Raw genomic sequence first — 21,463 nt, forward strand, 5'->3', positions numbered from 1 at the left:
TTCAGCATCCATAAAAAGCACAAGATAACAGGATACAGGAAATGCTGACATTTCCTCCCTTCCCCATTACCTCCTAGAAACCCAGACAGAAGGCAAAATGAGGTTGGGAGAGTTCAATTCACTAAGTCACAAAAGCCAAAGCCAACAGGAAAACATTTCCCCCCACTCAGGTCTGTGCATGAACCAAGACACTCTATGTACAGAGACAAATCCTCCTTCAGTTCTCTCTGACTAGTATGGAAAGCATGAAATCATAGAAGAGTTTGAGCTGGAAGGAGCCTTAAAGTTTATTTAGGTCCAAGCCTGGCTGCCATAGGCAGGGACACCTCCTGCTCTAGTAGCAGCCCCTTGCAGTGCTAACTTGAGGGGAAATGGCTGTGAGCTGGAAGAGAGGGGACTGAGACTGGAGATTAGGAAGGAATTCTTTCCAGTGAGGCTGGTGACACACTGCAACAGGTTGCCCAGGGAGGCTGTGGATGCCCCTTCTCTGGAGGTGTTCAAGGCCAGCTTAGACTGATCTTAAAGGTCTTCTCCAGCCTAAACAACTCCATGATTCTCTGCTTCTGAAGCACTCCTTTAGGACAGCTGGAAGAAGGAAGAGTGAGGCATTCAGAGAGGCACTGGAACAGGCTGCACAGGGAATTTCTGGAGACTCCAACACTGGAAGTGTTCAAAGCCAGGTCAGATGGGACCTTGATCAACCAGGTCAGGTATGAGGCATCCCTGCCCATGCCAGGTCCCATCCAACCCAAACCACGCTTCTCATTGTTTCTGCAGCAGAAACAGCCTGAGCTCCTGCCTGCTTCCACAGCTTGTTTAAGGCAGAGGCTTGTCAAGAGCTGAGCTTTCTGTCATTTCCCAACATCACCCAAGAAACTCAAACTGCATTCCTGCTCGGCTACTCACTCCTGTTTTGCAAGCACCCCGACGCCGTGCTGATGTCACAGCACATGGTTAATCATGTTCACCAGATCCAAGAGGAGGCAACAGTTTCCACTGCCACTCTCCACGCTACAAAGGCTCCTAAGAAAAACAGCACCTCCTCAGGACCAGCCTTCCAGAACACAATCACAGCACACAGCGCCTGGGCCTGACCTCACTTCCTGACATAGTAAAACTGCTGAGGCTCTGGAAGGCTCAAACATCGGCCTTCCCTTTTCCCCAGCCCAAATTCTTCCCCAGCCGGGCTGCAGCCAGCCTGGCCAGCGGCCAGCTGCCGAGGCTCCGCGCCCAGCTCAGCGCTCAGTGCTCAGTGCTGGCCGGCGCCTCAGCCCGCACGGCACAGCCAATGGCACAGCCAATGGCACAGCCAACGGCACAGCCAACGGCACCGCCAACGGCGGGACTCGAGGGCTAAGTGACACCAGCTCATCACCCCTGAGGTCTGCAAAGCATCATAGATGCCCATGAGACATTCTGAACTCCAAATCAGAAATAGGGCTGGGGGCAGGAGTTGATCTGCTGGAGGGTAGAGAGGCTCTGCAGAGGGACCTGGACAGGCTGGACAGATGGGCAGAGGCCAAGGGCAGGAGATTGAACACATCCAAGTGCCAGGTGCTGCACATTGGCCACAACAACCCCAGGCAGAGCTACAGGCTGGGGTCAGAGTGGCTGAGAGCAGCCAGGTAGAGAGGGACCTGGGGGTGCTGACCGACAGCAGCTGAACATGAGCCAGCAGTGTGCCCAGGTGGCCAAGAGGGCCAATGGCATCCTGGCCTGCATCAGGAACAGTGTGGCCAGCAGGAGCAGGGAGGTCATTCTGCCCCTGTACACTGCACTGGTTAGGCCACACCTCGAGTACTGTGTCCAGTTCTGGGCCCCTCAGGTTAGGAAGGAGGTTGACTTGCTGGAACGAGTCCAGAGAAGGGCAACAAAGTTGGTGAGGGGCTTGGAACACAAGCCCTATGAGGAGAGGCTGAGGGAGCTGGGGTTGCTTAGCCTGGAGAAGAGGAGGCTCAGGGGAGACCTTCTTGCTCTCTACAACTACCTGAAGGGGTGACCTGGAGACAGGAGGAGGTTGGTCTCTTCTCCCAGGCAACCAGCACCAGAACAAGAGGACACAGTCTCAGGCTGCACCAGGGGAGGTTTAAGTTGGATGTTAGGAAGAAGTTCTACACCGAGAGAGTGATTGCCCATTGGAATGGGCTGCCCAGGGAGGTGGTGGAGTCACCATCAGTGGAGGTATTCAGGAGGAGCCTGGATGGGGTGCTTAGTGCCATGGGTTAGTTGATTAGGCGGTGTTGGATGATGGGTTGGACACCATGATCTTGAGGGTCTCTTCCAACCTGGTCTATTCCATTCTCTACTCAGCACCGGTGAGGCTGCACCTTCAATACTGGGTTTGGTTTGGGGCCTCTTGCTCACTACAAGACAGACACTGGGGTGCTGAAGCAGGTCCAGAGAAGGGCAATGAAGCTAGTGAAGAGTCTAGAGCACATGTCCTATGAGGAACAGCCAAGGGAAGTGGGCTTGTGTAGCCTGGAGAAAAAGAGGCTCAGGGAGACACCGTACTGCTGTCCACTACTTCCTGGAAGGAGGCAGGAGGGAGGCGTGGGGCAGTCTCTTCTGCCAGGTAATGAGCAGGAAGACAAGAGGAAACAGCCTCAAGCTGTGCCAGGGGAGAGGAAGAAGAAACCCAAACCACTCTCTCATTCTATACTAAAAATCTCTTTCCAGAAAGATCTCACACAGAAACTCAGTGAGGGGGGCACCTCAGATAAAAATGGGTCAGCTTCATTCCACTGTCCAGAGGAGAAGCTGAACACATTGCATAAACACTAAAACCCTCCCCAAATGTATAAACACCACCACCCCCCAGCAGCTATCACAAAGCCTGCATTTTCATTATAGGAAGAGTTGGATTTAATATGAGAAAGTTCCTATGCCAGGAAGCTTACTGCTTAACTGAAGACCTTTATTTTCCTTTACCCCCTTTTAAACAGAGCCTGCCTGAGCTGGACAGCAGAGAACAATGTGTCCAGGAGCAGAGAGGAAGTCTGATGGAGAGCTAGAGACTTGGCTTGGACTTCCTGATTTCTAGGTTCAGAGCCTTATGCAACCTTCCAGCCTGATCAGAAGTTTCTGCAGGAAGTAAACCACTACAACATTGCTATTTATTAAGAGCAGTAGTACATAAACCCTTCAAGCTTTAATTATACTTCTCTGCATTAATAGAATTACCAATGAGTGCTATAGAGTGACTAGAGTGACTATACTTTGATGTATTACATAGAATGGTTTGGGAGGGAAGGAACCTTCCAAAGCTCATCTAGCCCAACCCCCCCTGTAGTCAGCAGGGACATCCTCAACTAGAGCAGGTTGCTCAGAGCCTTCTCAAGCCTGACCTTGAATAGCTCCAGGGATGAGGCCTGAACTACCTCCCTGGACAATCAGTTCCAGTGCTGCACCACCTTCATGGTGCAGAACTTGTTCCTAACATCCAATCTAATCTCCTCTCATTTCAAACCATTGCCCCTCATCCTATCACTGCAGGCCTTTGGGAGCAGTCCCTCAGCAGCCTTCTTTTAGTCCCCTTCAGGTACCAGAAGGCTGCTGTTAAGGTCTCTCTGAAGCCTTCTCTTCTCCAGGCTGAACAACCCCAACTCTCTCAGCCTGCCTTCATAGGAGAGGTGCTCCAGCTCTTGAATGATCTTTGTGGCCATTCTCTGGACCTGCTCTAACAGTTCCACAACCTCCAGGTAGGTTTTCCTGAGACTGGAGCAGAGCAGCAGAATCCCCTCCCTTGACCTGCTGCTGAAGCTGCTTTTAGTGCCCCACAGGGGACAGCTGGCTTTCTGGCCTGCAAGTGCACACTGCTGACTCATGTTGAGCTTCTCCTCAACCAGAATCCCCAAGTCCTTCTCCTCAGGACTGCTCTCCATCCATTCTCCACTCAGCCTGTATCTGTGCTTGGGATTGCCCAGCCCAGGTGCAGAAGCTTATGTGTGGCTTTGTTGAACTTCATGAGGCTGCCTTGGGCCCACCTCTCAAGCCTGTGAAGGTCTCTCTGGATGACTTCCCTTCCCTCCAGTGTGTCAACTACACCACACAGCTTGCTGCTGTCAGCAAACTCAACGATGGTGCCCCCATCCTACTGTCCATGTCACTGTCTCCATGTCCCTGGTGACTAAGACTTCTGAGAATTTTAAACATATTCCAACCCATCAGTGAAATTTTGCATCAGAGATCACCAAAGGTTGTTAGAAAGAAGAACAACAGACTCAACCAAAAGTCCTCCTCAACCTCAGGCTAAGGAGCAGCCTCATCACAAAGGTCCAGCCCTATTTGTGAGCTCTAAAGCCACTCTCACTCCACCAGATATGGAATTGTGCCCCACACAATCCTGATACAGGAAACATTTTGGAGAACAGATACAAGCTACCCTGCCCCCCACAAGTGAGGGTTTTTTCCCCCCCACATAAACAGTGTTAACAAGGTGTTTAAGCTACCACCCCAACCCTAAAATAGCTCTCCTCTGCCACAGGACCACCCCTGAGATGTGGCAAGGCGGATTGGTTTATTTTAGCAAGATTAAGGGAAGGAGAGAGTGAACAAAACTCAGGCTTTAACAGAAGCTCAGTTACAACTTCAGCTCTGAAGAGACCACCCCCACTCCATAACAGTCATCTGTTCAAAACTCAATCCATGTTTTGATTCAAATGTTGGGAATCATTTCTAATGACACCCCAGTGAGTTTGGCTGCACCAGCCTGCGCGAAGCTTGGCCTCTAGCCAGGAGGGCACCACAGCTTCCATACTGAAAACCTTCTTCATGGCTTTACCCAGCACAAACGTGCTCAGTCCAGCATTTTTAATGTCATTTAGACCTTGCTGTTGCTGGGACGTCACAGTTCTGACCTAAGTGAGGTCTGGGACCCAAGTAAAACAAAGAAACCTCAACAAAACGCCGGTGCCAGCTCCGCAGACATCGTGCAGGGCTTCATAGAATCACCAAGGCTGGAAGAGACCTCAAAGGTCATCAAGTCCAACCTGTCACCACAGAGCCCATGACTAAACCATGGCACCAAGTGCTACATCCAATCCCCTCCTGAACACCTCCAGGGATGGGGACTCCACCACCTCCCTGGGCAGCACATTCCAATGACGAACGACTCTCTCTGGGAAGAACTTTCTCCTCACCTCCAGCCTAAACCTCCCCTGGCACAGCTTGAGACTGTGTCCTCTTGTTCTGGTGCTGGCTGCTTGAGAGAAGAGACCAACTCCCTCCTGGCTACAACCTCCCTTCAGGTAGTTGTGGAGAGCAAGAAGGTCTCCCCTGAGCCTCCTCTTCTCCAGGCTAAGCAACCCCAGCTCCCTCAGCCTCTCCTCGTAGGGCTTGTGCTCAAGGCCTCTCCCCAGCCTTGCTGCCCTTGTTTCCACACACTGTGCCAAGTGTTTCCCTCTAGAAATCCTCTCTTCATTTCCCTCTTTTGACAGCTAAAAAAGTGAAAATTCCAAACCACTCCTCTTGTGTTTTTGAAGAGGTCTAACTGTTACTCAAGTGCTTATTCCAAAGTCATGCTAATAGCTCCCACAGTAAAACCCAGAGGTGGCCACAAGCCTTTTATCACAAATAATCCTTCTGCCCTCACAAGAGCCAGCTGGAGGTCAAACACTAGAGGTCCTTCTGGTGATGGGCCTGATGTAACTTCCCAAATTCTGCAGAAAGCTGACTCCTGTGGCTGCTGCCAATGACCCATGGAAGGAGAAGTCAAGGTATAAATGCTCTGCAGGGGAGCAGAGGAAGGAGGGAAAAAGAACTCAACCCAAAGATCAACCAGCAAGTGATTAAGTAGTAATGCTCATTTCTTGGGGTGCCGAGAGCTGATTGCCCATGGAAATTCCCCCTTGAAGGTGACTGAGAGAAAAATACCTCACATCACAGCCACCAAAAAAAAAAGCCCTGAAACTGCAGAGGAACAGCAGCTCCAACGTACCAAGACACACAGGAACTCTGACATAAGTGATAACATCAAGCTTCACCCTCCCTTACCAGTCAGGATCAGGTTCCTGATGTGACTGTGCCAGGAAAGCAACAAACAAAGAAATAAACCAACCAATTTGCTCTTCCCCACCCTCCAAGAGAAACTACCCAAGCAACCACCCATAACACTTCAGAATTATTTTCCAGCCTGAATACACTCCCTCAAAGTCTGAGAGCTCTGCTCCACAGGGACAAAAAAGCCAAAGGCAGAGCCTGGAGGGTGGTGCTCATCCTGCAGGGCTAGATGCTTTTTCCCAGGGACTGCAGAACTTCTGGCTGCTCTTTACAGGAGAAACTCCACTGTTAGGAGCTGCTGAGCTGAGCAGAAAGTGTCTGTCAGTGGCCAGAGTACAGGAGATTTGACTTGCTCTGAGCTGCTCTTTAACACTGTGCCATTTGGTCACTTCAGGGCCACGTCTGTCCTCCTTCATTCTTTGTTTATGAGGCCTGGAAAGCCTGCATTCAGTTTCTAGCATGCAAACAAGACATTACATTTAGATAAATATTTTCCCTTCATTGTTTTAGTTATTTTATGGCTTTGCTCTTCTTGCCAGAAAAGCAGAGTCATATTCCCAAGCACTTCTGTGCTGCTTCCTAAGCAAACAGCCCCAGCAAACGAAAGCAAGCTGGCCCTGAAAGACCTGATGCCTGCCTCTAGAAGGGTTCAAGACAACTGAACACCTCCAAGGACTTGAGCCCTTGCAGTGTTTCATTCTTCTTTCAGCTTTTTAAAGGACCAGGATTAAGACATTTTCCCAACTGCAGCAATGTTGTTTAAAACAAACAAAAGGAAACTGAAATGCCAAACTGCTTCGTTCCACTGGCTGGGAACATGCCATGCCCTGGCCCAAGCTGATTTGCTCATTTTGATGTCCTGAAGCAACACAAAGCATGAAATTTACATGAATTTATATGAAAAAGCTTTCAATCAATGGAGTGTGACAGTGTCTTTGCTTCAAATCTGATTTTGTAAGTGTAAAACTGTGCCCTATGCATTTCCAAGCAACCTTCTGTCCTTCAGGCCTTGCAGGAAATCAGTTCATTGACACCTTAACAACTGGAATATTTGAAGGGGACCCACAGGATGGATGGAAAAAGACTTCTTACAAAGGCATGTAGGGAGTGGGTGAGGGGTAATGGCTTGAAACTGGCAGCAGCATGATGTAGATCAGGCCTTAGGAGGAAATCCTTCGCCATGAGGGCGATGAGGTACTGCAACAGGCTGCCCAGGGAAGTTGTGGAGACTCTAAGCATGGAAGTGTCCAAAGTCAGGCTGGATGAGGCCTTGAGCAACCTGAGCTAGCAGGAGGTGACCCTGTCCATGGCAGTGGAGTTGGAAGTAGATGGGGTGGCTGGAATACATTTCCTGTGAGGACAGGCTGAGGGAGCTGGGGTTGTGCAGCCTGGGAAAGAGAAGGCTTCAGGGACACCTAAAAGCAGCCCTCCAGTACCTGAAGGGGGCCACAAGAAAGCTGTAGAGGGACTGTTTGCAAAGGCCTGCAGTGATCAGGGGCAATGGTTTGAAATGAGAGGGGATATAGATTGGATGTTGGGAACAATTTCTGCACCATGAGGGTGGTGCAACACTGGAACAGGGTGCCTGGGGAGGTAGTGGAGACCTCATCCCTGGAGCTATTCAAGGTCAGGCTTGAGAAGGCTCTAAGCAACCTGATCTAGTGGAGGATGTTCCTGCTGACTGCAGAGGAGGTTGGACTGGATGACCTTTGGAGATCCCTTCCAACCCAAACCATTCTGTGAAATTCTACACCCAAATATCTTTCTCAATCACTCAGAAGTTAAGGCAGAGGCACCATATTTATGGCACCACATAGACAATGGTCTAGGGAAATAGACCAAATACCAGAATTTCTGCAAGAGTCACCAGATACTGTTGAAACAGCAACAGAAACCCAACCCAACCCAAAGCAAAACACCAAAAAAATGAGAAAGGAAAACCCTACAGAGAACAAAAGCAGTGATGGTGTCCTCCCAGGCCTGATGGTGCAGCCATGATCTTCAAAGTGGTAAAGAGCAGCTGGAGATAATGGTATTCCTCTCCAAACTAAATACACAGCTGCAGAAAGACAGCCCTGGACTCTGAAGACCACAAGCCCTTCTGCAGATCTGAAACTACATCTTGTGATCATGCAGCAACAGCCACAGGGAAACTTTTAACTGTTCAGCAAATGGGCAGCTGGAGTTTACACCTTTTAGTAACTACAGATCTGACCAGGTGGAGCAAAATGTTTAAAACCCTGCCAAGATGTGCAAGATGGGAGCTGCAAGTTTCTACAGGGAGCTGCATGTGCTTCACAGCTCTCAAACTAGGCTTAAGCATCTGGAGAGCCAGGTAGACTTCTTCCCTATGGGGCAAACTTGGTCTCAAAGTGGAACACAAAACTGAATCCCCTTCATGATACTGTGTTCACCCCCCTCAAAAGAGACAGCATGCCCATGTGTTTACCAAACCTTCTTCCACTTCAGGGGGAAAAAAAATGTCTCAAAATCTGGAAGCAAACCAAAGAGAAGGCTACTGGCTGTGCAGAGAAGGCCACAAGAGGAACACCTACTGCACTGCAGCTGGCTCACCTGAGTTTCCTCCCTGTAATGAGGAATATCTAGTTCATAGTGAGGAACAAGCAGCTCAGTATTTTTAGAAGCTTTTCTTGTCATCCCCAAGGAAGAGCTGGCCAAGGCCCAGCCAAAGTGCCAAATTTAAGTCCTCCTGAGCTCTACCTGAGGTCTACGGAGTCCTATGTGATGCATTTCCTGACACCAAACATGCCACATGGGTATCACTTTGCCAAGCCAAGGAAACCTCCTGGCACTACACCATGGAAGCACCAAGAACTCCAACCTTTGAAGTGCCACAGCTGGCTAATACCTGTCCCAAACTAAGCTAGAGAGTGCTATGGGATGGCAGAGACAGGCACAAAGTTGGGACAGCTGGTATGACCCCACCAAGATGGGATCCAAGAGTCCAGTTCTGGGGCCCTTCAGTTTAGGAAGGAGGTTGACTTGCTGGAATGAGTCCAGAGAAGGGCAACAAAGTTGGGGAGGGGTTTGGAACACAAGCCCTATGAGGAGAGGCTGAGGGAGCTGGGGCTGCTTAGCCTGGAGAGGAAGAGACTCAGGGGTGACCTTATTGCTCTCTACAACTCCCTGAAGGGGTGACCTGTAGACAGGAGGAGGTTGGTCTCTTCTCCCAGGCAACCAGCACCAGAACAAGAGGACACAGTCTCAGGCTGTGCCAGGGGAGGTTTAGGTTGGGTGTTAGGAAGAAGTTCTACACAGAGAGAGTGATTGCCCATTGGAATGTGCTGCCTGGGGAGGTGGTGGAGTCACCATCACTGGAGGTGTTCAGGAGGAAACTTGCTGGGGTGCTTGGTGCCATGGGTTAGTTGTTTAGGTGGGTTGGATTGGTTGATGGGTTGGACACAATGATCTTGAAGGTCTCTTCCAACCTGGTTTATTCTATTCTGTTCTCCAAGTGCTTGCATTGCAAATCTTGGACACTGTTTAAACATGACCAAGAAAGAGCAATCACACAGCTCATGAAGATGAAGAGCAATAAAACTATTCCCAGGAAAGGTTTCCTACCATGACCACAAACTGGTCAGAGCAGACAGCTGCCATCTAACCCAACACAACAGAAGGGAAATCAGGACTTCTCAAGACTAACACAGGCAGGAGTTTGCTTTCTGTAGGTGCTGGGAAAGCCCAGGCTGATTTGCCCCTAGCTCCCACTGGCTCTGAAGTGTTTGATGTCTCCTGTCCAGCTATGGCCACAGACAAGCTTTGTAATTTAAAACTCCCTGACAGACCACCACTTCAAAACCAAGCATAAAAAAATCCTCTGCAAGCAAAGGAGTGCTTCAAATTCTAAGAGATTATGCAAACTCCAAGCAAGGAAGAATTATGGTGATACCCCAACTGGAGCCTGTTTTCCTTGAGCAACATGAGAAGAGGCTGGGGCTGGAACGCCTCAGCTGCACGGCAGATCAATTAGGCCAGTCAAAACAGGTTACACTTCGACCAAGGGCTAAAACACACCAATAAACTACTTCAATTACCACATCTGAGCAGGCTCATGGTAACAGCCCATGTGCATGCTGTTTAGCTCATGGAAAACACGAGGTGGACTGCAAGGATGAGATCATACACATGGGGTTTCAGCAAGCGCAGCTCGCCCAGCACTTGTGTCAGGCCAGGGACAGGCTGGGACTGTTTATCACTGCTCAGCTGGGGCAGGGGAACACACCAAAAGAATTTGCTCCTGTAGCCAAGCTCTAAATATTTATTGGTAAATCAGTTACCTTGTGTTTACATCCCCAAACTTGTTACATCTTGACATAAGCGAAGTGGAAACTGTCACAGGTTGGAAGAGTCCAAGGATGGCAGCTTGTGTGTTTAGAAACATTGGATTGTTTAGGTGGGAAGAGACCTCCCAGATCATGAAGTCCAAACATTTACCTAACACTAACAAGTCTGTTGCTAAACTAAGTCCCTCTGCACCACATCTACACTGCTTCTAAACCCCCCCCCAAGGATGGCAACTCCATCACTGCCCTGCGCAGCCCTTCTTCCCACTAGTGAGGCTGTATCTCAAATACTGAGTTCAGTTTTGGGGACCTCACTGCAAGAATAGAATAGAATAAACCAGGTTGGAAGAGATCTTCAAGATCATCATGTCCAACCCATCATCCAACACCACCTCATCAACTAAACCAAGCACCTCCTCCTAAACACCTCCAACGACGGTGACTCCACCACCTCCCCGGGCAGCCCATTCCAATGGAAGGACATTGAGGTGCTAGAGCTGACCCAGAAAAGGGCAATGAAGCTGCTGAAAGGTCTAGAGCACAACTCTTGTGAGGAGCAACTGAGGGAGCTGGAATTGTTTAACCTGGAGAAAAAGGAGGCTGAGGGGAAGCCTTCCTGCTCTCTACAACTACCTGAAAGGAGGTTGGAACAAGGTCAGTGTTGGTCTCTTCTCCCTAGTAACAAGTGACAGACAAGAGGAAATGGCCTCAAGATGCACCAGAGGAGGTTAAGGCTGGACATGAAGAACAATTTCTTTCCTAAATGGTTGTCAAGGCCTGGAACAGGCTCCCCAGGGAAGTGGTTGCATCACCATCCCAGGAGGGGTTTATGAGATGTGTAGATGTGATGCTGAGGGCTGTGGTATCACTAAGGTTGGAAGAGACCTCAAAGATCATCAAGTCCAACCTGTCACCACAGACCTCATGACTAGACCATGGCACCAAGTGCCATGTCCAATCCCCTCTTGAACACCTCCAGGGATGGGGACTCCACCACCTCCCTGGGCAGCACATCCCAATGATGAATGACTCTCTTGGTGGAAAACTTTCTCCTCACCTCGAGCCTAAACTTTCCCTGGTGCAGCTTGAGACTGTGTCCTCTTGTTCTGGTGCTGGTTGCCTGGGAGAAGAGACCAACCCCTTCCTGGCTACAACCTCCTTTCAGGTAGTTGTAGAGAGCAATGAGGTCACCCTGAGCCTCCTCTTCTCCAGTGGAGAAGTGGAAGGCTTGGCAGTGCTGGGTTAATGGCTGGACTTGATGATCTTAAAGGTATTTTCCAACCTTAATGATTCTATGACCAGAAAATAAGTCAGAGGAATCTTCCCTAAAAGCACAGAAGGTTGGAGAACTCTTGCTCTCACAAGGGCCAACTTTCCAACAGATTTCTTTCTGCCTTCCCAGGAGGTCAGTGCCACGAGCTGATCGATTCCATGACCGAGAAGCTCAGGGCCATGAGTTCCAACTAAAAATAACCTAAGGCCACCTAGTTAGTCATTTATCAGTATGCTGCTACCACCCACCTGTGCTGTGCCCTACACAGGAGATGCACTTCACTAAACCCAGAATTTACTTTGCTTATCCAAAGGCCAATTAATACAAGCCCCCTCAAGACAAAACTTCCAGCTGTGTGTTGAGGAGAGTGAGAGAGTAGAGTGAAAAGAAAAGTGAGGCTGGAAAATCTGAACCTCTCTTACCTCAGGAACCCTATCAGTTCTCCCTTCCTTAATTAAGTTTTTCCATAGATATATCATCCAAACTTTCTTCCAGGAAAAAACTGTCCTCTAAATTTAGCATAACCAACTCAAATATTTGATGTTCTGGTGAGACCTCACCTGGAGCACTGTGTCCAGCTCTGGAGCCTCAGCACAGGAAGGACATGGACCTGATGGAGTAGGTCCAGAGGAGGGCCATAAAAAAGCTCAGGGGGTTGGAGCACCTCTGCTATGGAGACAGGCTGAGGGAGCTGGGGGTGTTCAGCCTGGAGAAGAGAAGGCTCCAGGGAGAGCCTTCTGATACCTGAAGGGGACTACAAGAAGGATGGAGAGAAACTGCTTACAAAGGCCTGCAGTGATAGGACAAGGGGCAATGGCTTCAAATTAGAGCAGAGCAGATTTAGACTGGATGTTAGGAACAAGTTCTTTACCATGAGGGTAGTGAAACACTGGAACAGGTTGCTTGGGGAGGTGGTTGGGGTCCCATCCCTGAAGATACTCAAGGTCAGGCTCAACAGGGCTCTGAGCAACCTGATCCAGTTGAGGATGCCTCTCCTTACTGCAGAGGGGGTTGGACTAGATGACCTTTGGAGGCTGCTTCCAACCCAGACCATCCTGTGAGTCTGATTCTTTCCCTGTGAAGTGTTCCTTAGAGAGAATGGGGGGAATGCTTTATGTGTAAGTGATGTCCAATTACCGTTGACACTTTCCTGACTTGAGTTTGCTCCTGTTGAGAACTGCCACCCGGTCAGTGCCTCCTGGACTGGCTCCTGCTCTTCTTTCTGCAGACAAGAGGAAAAGAAGAGTCATTTTCTTTGAAATAACTTGGCAAGCATAAAGCCTAAAGAAGGAAACAGTGCAGAAGACAGCCAACACTCAACAAACCAGCAAACAGATCAGAGAGCAGCCAGGGATTAACTCCACCAGGATCAGCAAACAAAACTCAAGGCAGATGCCGCTGGGGAGGAACCAGGAGAACTTCTGCAGCCTTCTTGGGTGCAGGACACAGCCTGACAGCTGCACCAACACTGCACATACATTTAACACCACATTAGCCCAAGACACTCCACTGGCTTATCTGTGATCTAATCAGTGATAGGTGATTTGAATGCTGGGAAGATGGTTCCACACACTTAATTACCATAAAATGAGCTTTGTGTTTACTTAGTTACCTACTCAGTGCCCTGTTCCCCTACACAGATGCACAGAATGGGTTGGGTTGGAAGGCACCTTTCAAGGTCATCTAGTCCAAACCCCCTGCAGTCACAAATAGAGCAGGATGCTCAAAGCCCCAAGAAACCTGACCTGGAATGGTTCCAGGAATGGGACACCCACCACCTCTCTGGGCAACCTGGGCCAGGTCTCACCACCCTCAGTGGGAAAAAATTCTTCCTTGAGTCTAAATCTCTCCTCTCCTAGTTTTAACCCATCAGCCCTTGTGCTGTTGTAACAGGCCATGCTACAACATCTGTCCCCATCCTTCTCACAGGCCCTTTAAAGTACTGAAAGGCCACAAGAAGGTCTCCTCTTTAGGCTGAACAACCTGAACTATCTCAGCCTGGCTTCACAGCAGAGGGGTTCCAGCCCTCCAATCACATTTGTGGCCTTCTCTGGACTTGCTCCAGCAGGTTAATGTCCTTCTTGGCCACAACAGGATGAAAACAAACAAACAAAAATCTCCATTTCCAAAAGGTATGTGAATCTACCCAGACTGAACATATTTATCCTCTGATAAGGCATACAGACAAATTGTGCAATCTGGGAAACACAGCCACAGTTTACTGTCACAGGGCAGCACAGTTTTACCCTGGAAACTGTTACTCCAAAGGTGCTCCACCAGGAGAAGGTAATGAAGAGCTTCAGGATGTTCAACTGAATGATGTCAACCCCATTACCTTTCTCAAGCTACTACATCCAGTACCAAACTCCAGTTCCCAAGCCACCTGCACACTGAGGACTACAAATTGTGCTGTCTGGGCTCTCCCAGCTTCCAAAGTGTTTGCAAATGGCAGTCAATCCCCAACACAGCTTTGCTAAAGAGGAGGCAGAGGCAGGTGTGTTCTGCACTTCTGCTGGCACCCTCCAAGGAAGCCCTGCCCTGCAGCTGGCTGAGGGAGTTAACAGACCAAGCTGGCTTCACTTTGCACCAAGCCAGGCAGCAGAAGCTCCCAGCTTCCTCCAGCAAACACAGCAGCTCCATTGTTGCTCTCCCCAGAAAGGTGACACTGTCTGGAAGTTGCAGATGTTGCTGAAGTCATCGCTTAATAAATGGAATGATAGAATCGTTTTGGTTGGAAAAGACAACTTTAAGATCATCAACTCAAACCATTATCTAAGCCTACCAAGACTGCTGCTAAACCATGCCCCTAGGGATGGGGATTCAATCACCTCCCTGGGGAGCCTGTTCCAGTGTTTGAGACCTCAAAAAGTTTCTTCTAACATTCAACCTAAACCTCCCCTGGTGCAACCTGAGGCCATTCCCCTTTGTCCTGCTGCTTGTTACCTGGAAGAGACCAACACCTACCTCTCTCCAACTCCCTTTCAGGGAGCTGTAGAGAGTGAGAAGGTCTCCCTGAGCCTCCTTTTCCTCTGAAGGCCTGTTCTCCAGACCCTCTATGAGCTTTGGGGCTCAGATGTTCCTCCTGAACTTTTAATAAGATGTGGGCAAAAAACCCAACCCCACACAAAACCATCAGGCTCCAATGCTGGAATCTTGAGCAAATAGAGGCATTTTCCACATCAATCAAGATAGTGGGAACAACAGGAGATTTACATTGAGATTGGAAGGGAGTGAGGGCTGTGAGCCAGGGGCCTGCCTTTGCTGGTCCCCACACAGAAAGGATTGTGTTAGCACCACCGAGAGAATAAATTATCGCCGCTTTTACAATAAGCTCTTCAAGAATGCAATAAAGAGTTCAGTGTGTGCTGTGTGTGCTCCTCACTCAGGAATCCAAAACTTTGCAGTGCAGGTCTGCCTCACAGCAAAGATAACAGCTGAACACCAACCAGCTCGACCTTGGGAAGCGCTTCATGACAGCTCGCTAAAAACACGTGGATACTAAAACCGAATGAGAAGGATACCTTGGGGACTCTATCAACCTGGAACCCAGAGCAGTAAGCTACCACAACTTTTAGACACCCAGAGCTCACCCTGTGAGCATTGTGAGGTCCAGCAACAGCAGAAGTGAGAAATGCAACTTCCCAGCCTCCCGCAGTACTGCAGCATCACAGCACCGTCAGGGTTGGAAGGGACTCCAAGGAGCATCCAGTTCCAACCTCTCTGCTGTGGGCAGGGACACTTTCCACTAGATCAGGCTGCCCAGAGCCTGGCCTTAAAAACTTCCAGGGATGGGGATTCCACCAGCTCTGGGCAACCCCTTCTCATAAGCATCCCTTATGGTGAAGAACTTCTTCCTTATGTCTAATTCAAATCCACCCTCCTCTAGCTTGGATCCACTCCCCCTAGGCCTGGCATCCAGAAAAGGGTAATGAGGCTGGGGAGAGGCCTTGAGCCCTATGAGGAGAGGCTGAGGGAGCTGGGGTTGCTTAGCCTGGAGAAGAGGAGGCTCAGGGGAGACCTTATGGCTGCCTACAACTACCTGAAGAGAGGCTGCAGCCAGGAGGGGGTTGGTGTCTCCCAGGCAATCAGCACCAGAACAAGAGGACACAGTCTCAAGCTGTGCCAGGGGAGTTTTAGGCTGGAGGTGAGGAGAAAGTTCTTCACTGAGAGAGTTGTTAGCCATTGGAATGTGCTGCCCAGGGAGATGGTGGAGTCCCCATCCCTGGAGGTGTTCAAGAGGGGACTGGGTGAGGCACTTGGTGCCATGGTTTAGTAGTCATGAGGTGTTTGGTGACAGGTTGGACTTGATGATCCTTGAGGTCTTTTCCAACCTTATTGATTCTATGACCATCCAACACCCTAAAAAGTCCCTCCCCAGCTTTCTTGTAGCCCCCTTCAGATATTGGAAGGCCACAATTAGGTCTCCTCAGAGCCTTCTCTTCTCCAGACTGAACAACCCCAACTCTCCCAGCCTGTATTCACAGGAGAGGTGCTCCAGCCTTAACACTGAAGTTTTTAAACTACTCTCAGAGATAAATTCAAAGTTCTTCTCTGATGGAATGAAATTTTGGCAGGAAGTTAAGACACTTTTTACCTAGGGAAGGCCTTCTGACACTATTTCACACCAGCTTGTGACTCTGATACAGAATACTGTAAGAATGCCTCCCCAGTTGTTCGTTTGCCTAGAGGTTAGGAGCTTGCTTTAACAAGAAGTCTTCTAAATGGGGCACTTAGCGGGGGGGGGGTGGTCATCAAACAGAAGTGACAGTTCCAGTCTTCCAGGCCCCAAACACCCGTTTTAATTTGCTTGAAATTCACCCAAAGGGGATTAAAAATAATCATCATCACCATCTGTTTTAATAATGGGTGCACAAATGGGTATAAAAATACCTACACGGCGCTGCTCAAAAGCACTGCACTCCCAGGGGGCATCTGCCAAGGCTTGACTCTTTGCACAGGACACATGAAATCTCCCCTTTTTTTTTTTTCCTTGTTTTTTTAAAGGAGTCACCAAACCTTCCCCCCCAAAAAATAAACACACACACAAACAAAAAGATGAAAGGCTGGTGGCATGGGTGTGACAAGCCACACAAATCGACACGACGCAAACACCGGCCTCCAAAAAAACCACCCCAAGACAAAAGCGAGCTGCCAGCCTTCTAGAGAGCATTTATAGTCAGCTTTGTTGCAGATTTGGTTTCAGTAGATCAAAGAAAGATGCAGTTTGTGATCAAGGGTTGTGGCAGGAAGCTCGTTTGTGTAGAGCAAGTTGTCTTCATTCTCTCTGAAGGTGAGGACACCCAAGAGCGATCGGTTTAAAGCGCTCTAACCCCCAGAGTCTCCAAAGCAGCGGCAGGTAAAGCACTGCAGTGAAATCAAGTACCCTGTTTTACTACCCTTTTTTTTTTGATCCTCTTATCCTTTTATCCAGGCTGCAGAATGGATCTGGGCAGATCCAAAACGCTGCGATAACTCCACCTCATTGTCAAAGTGCTGCTTAATTGCAGCTAAGGCCAAGCTTTTCAACAACTTGCTGCAACAATACCGAGCCTACAACCAAGTGAACAACTTGTAATAGCTTGCTCCAGGAGACATTTAAGACAGCCAACACAAGTCCTGTTTATTCAGATTGCTGTTATGAGGAGTCACAAATCTGTGATCCAACATACCAGCGAACCCCACGTCTGCTGCTTTCAACTCAGCTTTACAGACCATCAGATTTATTTGATCCCAGCTACGAACAAATTATTCCCAGACAACACCAGCACTCCAAAACTTGCAGGGATTTGGAAGGCAGCAAGATGAAAAGACCTAAGAGAGAGGACAGTGTAATAGCTGGCTGGTTTTCAACAGGCATGATCACACACTCAGAGCCTTGAGAAAGTCAACATCTCTTCCCTAGTTTCCCACCTCATCCTTTTCCACACACAAGCGACAAACACCCAAGGAAAGGAATGCAAGTGTGGGAAGCTCTGCTCCTTACAGAGACACACAAAACACAAGCACTTTCTTCTACACTGGATAGGAACTCCAAGGTCGATCTATTGGCTTAAAATACAGCCAGAGGATGCTTCCCTGGTTCAAATGCTAATCTGAGTCTCAGGAAATCTAGATTCAATTCCCTGCCTCACCACATACTTCCTGCGTGACCTTGGGCCATAAATATTTCGGTGCCTCAGTCTTTCCATCTGTGACGGTGATAGTATTTCCCTATTGAACTAAGTGTTGTATAGATAAATGCATTAGAAGAGCATTAGGTATCACAGACCACAGGCATATGCACACCGGGCTGCGGGAGAGCTTATCTGCGGCAGGAGGTGTGCCAATAGCCACTATTAGCCAGCAGGTAAAGCAAGGAAGGGCTGCCGGCCTTAGGATGCCAACCTTCCAGCCACCACGGGACACAGCACAGACAGAAAATATTCCAGGCATGGCTAGGAATTGAAACCTGGGTTATGAAAATAAATTAGCCTTGCAGAAAAATTTCCACCGTTCCAGCTAGAAGCCCGAGAAGCAAGTCTGAAACGGAAACAGAACGCAAGGGACCGGCTGGGAGCGAGCTGCTAGAGGAAGCAAATCCACCTGCCAGCAGGGCGGTATGAGCCCGCTGCCTGGGATTAGCCCCACGCACAAGCACCGCCAAAAAGACTTGTCAGCAGAGGGGCTGGCTTCAGGCTGGGGGGGTCACCAATCCCTGCAGCCTCTCCCCTCAACCCCGGGTAGGAAAGCAACCGCGTTGCTGAAGTCAACAGCCTTTTGTAACAGGCAGTAAATAGGATTGGGCTGAAAAGCAGTCACAGTAGGGTCCCCACCTTTGCTGCTGCCCCAAGGCAGAGGGGGACAAAGCGGGATGGGGGAGGGTAAAAGACGGTCACCACCCAAACAGTAGATGACAGGACTGACCTCCCCCTGCCCCGACCCCAGGAGGAGCTGGGGGAGGTGTCTGGTACTCGAGCTGCTGATCAGCCAAGGGGAACAACTAGAACGCGACGTGGCATTTGCAGGCAGCAGCTCCGGCTGCCGAGGAGGGAGAACGCAGGCGGGGGGGGAGTGGGGGGGAAGCTGTGGGGAGGACACGACTTCAGATCTCCACTCCTTCTCCCCAGAGAAGCAAACAGGAGAGGAAGGGGGGAAAGAGAGGGAACCAGAGAGTTCGTGTTGAGAAGAGAAGCGGGAAGGCGAGGAGGGAAGGGGATCGCGCTGGCACCAGCCCCATGCAGGGAAGCACTGCGGGGCTCGCCGGAACAGCCGGGACACTGCCGCGACCCCGGCTCACCCCGCCCGCCCGGCAACCGCCCCGTTAGAAGCGGCCCCGCCGCACAACGCACCGACCCCAGCCCCTGCACCCCAACCCCCCTGCGCAGATCCCAGCGCCCCGGGGGGCAGCCCACCCATACAGCGCTCCTCTAGCCCCAGCTTCCCCTTCGCCCTGCCTCCCCATAGCCTGCCCCATACCCCAGGCACCCCACCTTCCCCCCAGCCCGCCCCATGCTCCAGGCTGCCCCGTTCTCCACGTCCCCCCCCCAACCTGCCCCGTACCTCCAGCTCCCCGTCCAACACCCTCCCCACACCCCGGGATGCCGCTTCCTCCCCTCCCTCGCCCCACGCCTCGGCTCCCCCTGCTCTCCCCAGCGGGCAGGCTGATGCCCCCTGCTCCGTCTCGCACGGCGGATCCCCGCTGTCGTTCCGCCGTCCCCACTCTCCCCCGCCGCCGTCCCGCACCCTGCCACCTTCCCCCCTCTTCCCTACCGCCACCCCGCTCGGCTTCGCTCCCCACCGCGAGGCTGCGTTCCGCTCCCCGCAGCCGGCGGGTCGAGCCGGCCGCCCGCTCCTGGCACTGCCCACCGCGCACTGGGTGGGGAGCGCCGCTCTCCCCCCGACCCGGCCCCGCCGCTCCCTCCCTCCCTCCCGCCCGCTTGTCCCGCGGGGGGCAGGGGGAGCCCAGGGGAGCAGTCCGCCTCCCGGGCCGCGTCGCGGCGAGCCCCGCGGCAGCACTGACCGTACGCGGCACCGCAGCCCCTGCCTCAACCCCGGCGCTGCCGACCGCCAACCGACCGTTCCGCCATGATGGAATGCGGGCACTGCGCCTGCGCCGCCGCCGGGCCGGGGGCGGGCGGGCGCGCCAACCACAGGCCGAGCCGATCTGCGTCTTCAGCCTCCCGCTGCCGCGAAAAGAGGCGCGGGGGGGCGGCGGGGGAGCCCGCAGGTGGCTGGGAGGACCCGGCCAAAGGGAACGCGGGGCTGAGGGTGCCTGACAGTGGAGCAGGGCTGGGAGCGAGGGAGGGCAGATAGACCTTCGGGGCAGAGGCAGCACCCCCTAGAGACAAAGGTGCCACGGTGGCCGGCCGGCACCCACCCTCCCGCCGTGGAGGAGTCCCGCGGTGCCCCTGGCGCTGGGTAGCCGGTGCTGTGGCACCTGGTGGCCGGCGCCTTGCCTGGGCACTGCCTGTCACCCCTGCCCCTCGGCAGCAAGTATGGGTGGCGTCTGACAGCAGGTGTCCTGCCTGCTTGTCGCCCCATGGCACAGCCGGCGCCGTTGTTTGTGCCCTGACCCTGGCAGGTGAAGCGCTGCCTGGCTCTGCCCGGGAGGTCTGCAGCCTCCGTCTCCCATCATCCATCCCCAAACCAGGACAAATGTGGTGTTTTAGACACATTTCATCTCTTCCCCGTCTCACTGAGCGCACACATGGGTCAGAGCACGTTCAATAAAGCTATATTACCGTGTCGTAATATAATGTAAGAAGCATTAATGCATAAGAAGTGAGGGCTACGATGCCAGCTGTTTACATGGGCAAAGCCAAGAGGAAGGCAAGATTTTGTTAGTGGCTTGTTAAAGGTGTCCTGCTGTGTGGCTCCACCTCCCTACCATCAGAGCATCCCAAGCCCCCGGGGGCACTGAGCCCTGCCCCCAAAAGGATCAAGGGCAGGGGCTGAACAAACGAGCAGAGACCAAGGAGCCCGCCTGGCACATCCATTTTTGTCTGGCAGTTAATGCAGCAGTAAATTTTGTGCTCTTCGGCGTGTTTCCAGGGGACAGTTTGCACCAATCCGTTCCCATGAAGGTGTTTTAAGCGTGTCAGAGGCACACACTTATTAAAGCAGCGACTGAAGGGACGTTTTGTGCACAGCATGGAAGTCGGCTTCTGCGTGGATGCAAAACAAATGTGACAGCTGTGCTCCTTTGCAAGCGCCACGTAAACGGTGGATCACAGCAGTTTGGAGGGAAAAGGTCACACTCCACCTTTCTACACAAGCTTTTCAATACACATGTAAAGAACCCAACCTTTTAAACTGAATCATGGCCCTGTGCTTGCCACTGGAGGGATGGTAGAGCTGTTTTTAATGACTACAGGAAATTTCCTAATGAATGGAAGAAATTGTGCCCTCCCCCCACTCCCCCAACCCATGTCAGGGAATTTTCCCTCTGGAGGCTTGTGGAAGTGGTTGCTTTGCCATCCCTGTGCTAAACAGGGCTGAAATAAACTCCCATCCATCTTTCCAAATAAGCAGGCAGTGTCAGGGGAGGCCAGAGGTGGTGGTGTCTGCTGGATCTCCAAGTGCCTAATAACTTAACCTTGCTCAATAAATGCCACCAAAAAACCCCAACTCAGTGTGATTTTACAAATGGATTTTACTCCTGTTGGCCCATAAAATGATTAACTCTGCAAACTAATAGCAAGCAGGGAAAGGATGGATCAAATCATCCTCAGATCCTCTGTTTGTGTGTGGCACGTGCTGAAGAGCTGTCTTTTCTCTTTCAGTGAATTTAGTCGCTGCGTAGTAAGACTTCAGTAATGGTTTTTGAACCTTACATTTGTTTGGGGGAGAAAACAGGCAAATGCTATCACTGTGCTTCAGTATCCCTGGAAATGTGCATTTGGTGCAG

The 21,463-nt window shown here is 51.0% G+C and overlaps 1 protein-coding gene across 1 annotated transcript in view; it reads right to left on the bottom strand.

Annotated features, from left to right (window-relative positions):
* LOC137450749 (fibronectin type-III domain-containing protein 3a-like) overlaps window positions 1–19,656 on the bottom strand; it is a 59,105-nt gene extending 39,449 nt beyond the window's left edge. Inside the window, exons 1-2 of the mRNA XM_068157633.1 lie at window positions 19,577–19,656; window positions 12,715–12,799 (exon numbers count right to left, since the gene is read on the bottom strand). The gene's annotated coding sequence lies outside the window, so the exon portion shown is untranslated. The remainder of the gene's footprint in view (window positions 1–12,714; window positions 12,800–19,576) is intronic.
* Window positions 19,657–21,463: the final 1,807 nt, after the last annotated feature.

This window comes from Melanerpes formicivorus, unplaced genomic scaffold (assembly GCF_026170545.1).
Source record: "Melanerpes formicivorus ecotype bairdi unplaced genomic scaffold, bMelFor1.0.p_v2 SCAF_37, whole genome shotgun sequence".
Taxonomy (NCBI): domain Eukaryota; kingdom Metazoa; phylum Chordata; class Aves; order Piciformes; family Picidae; genus Melanerpes; species Melanerpes formicivorus.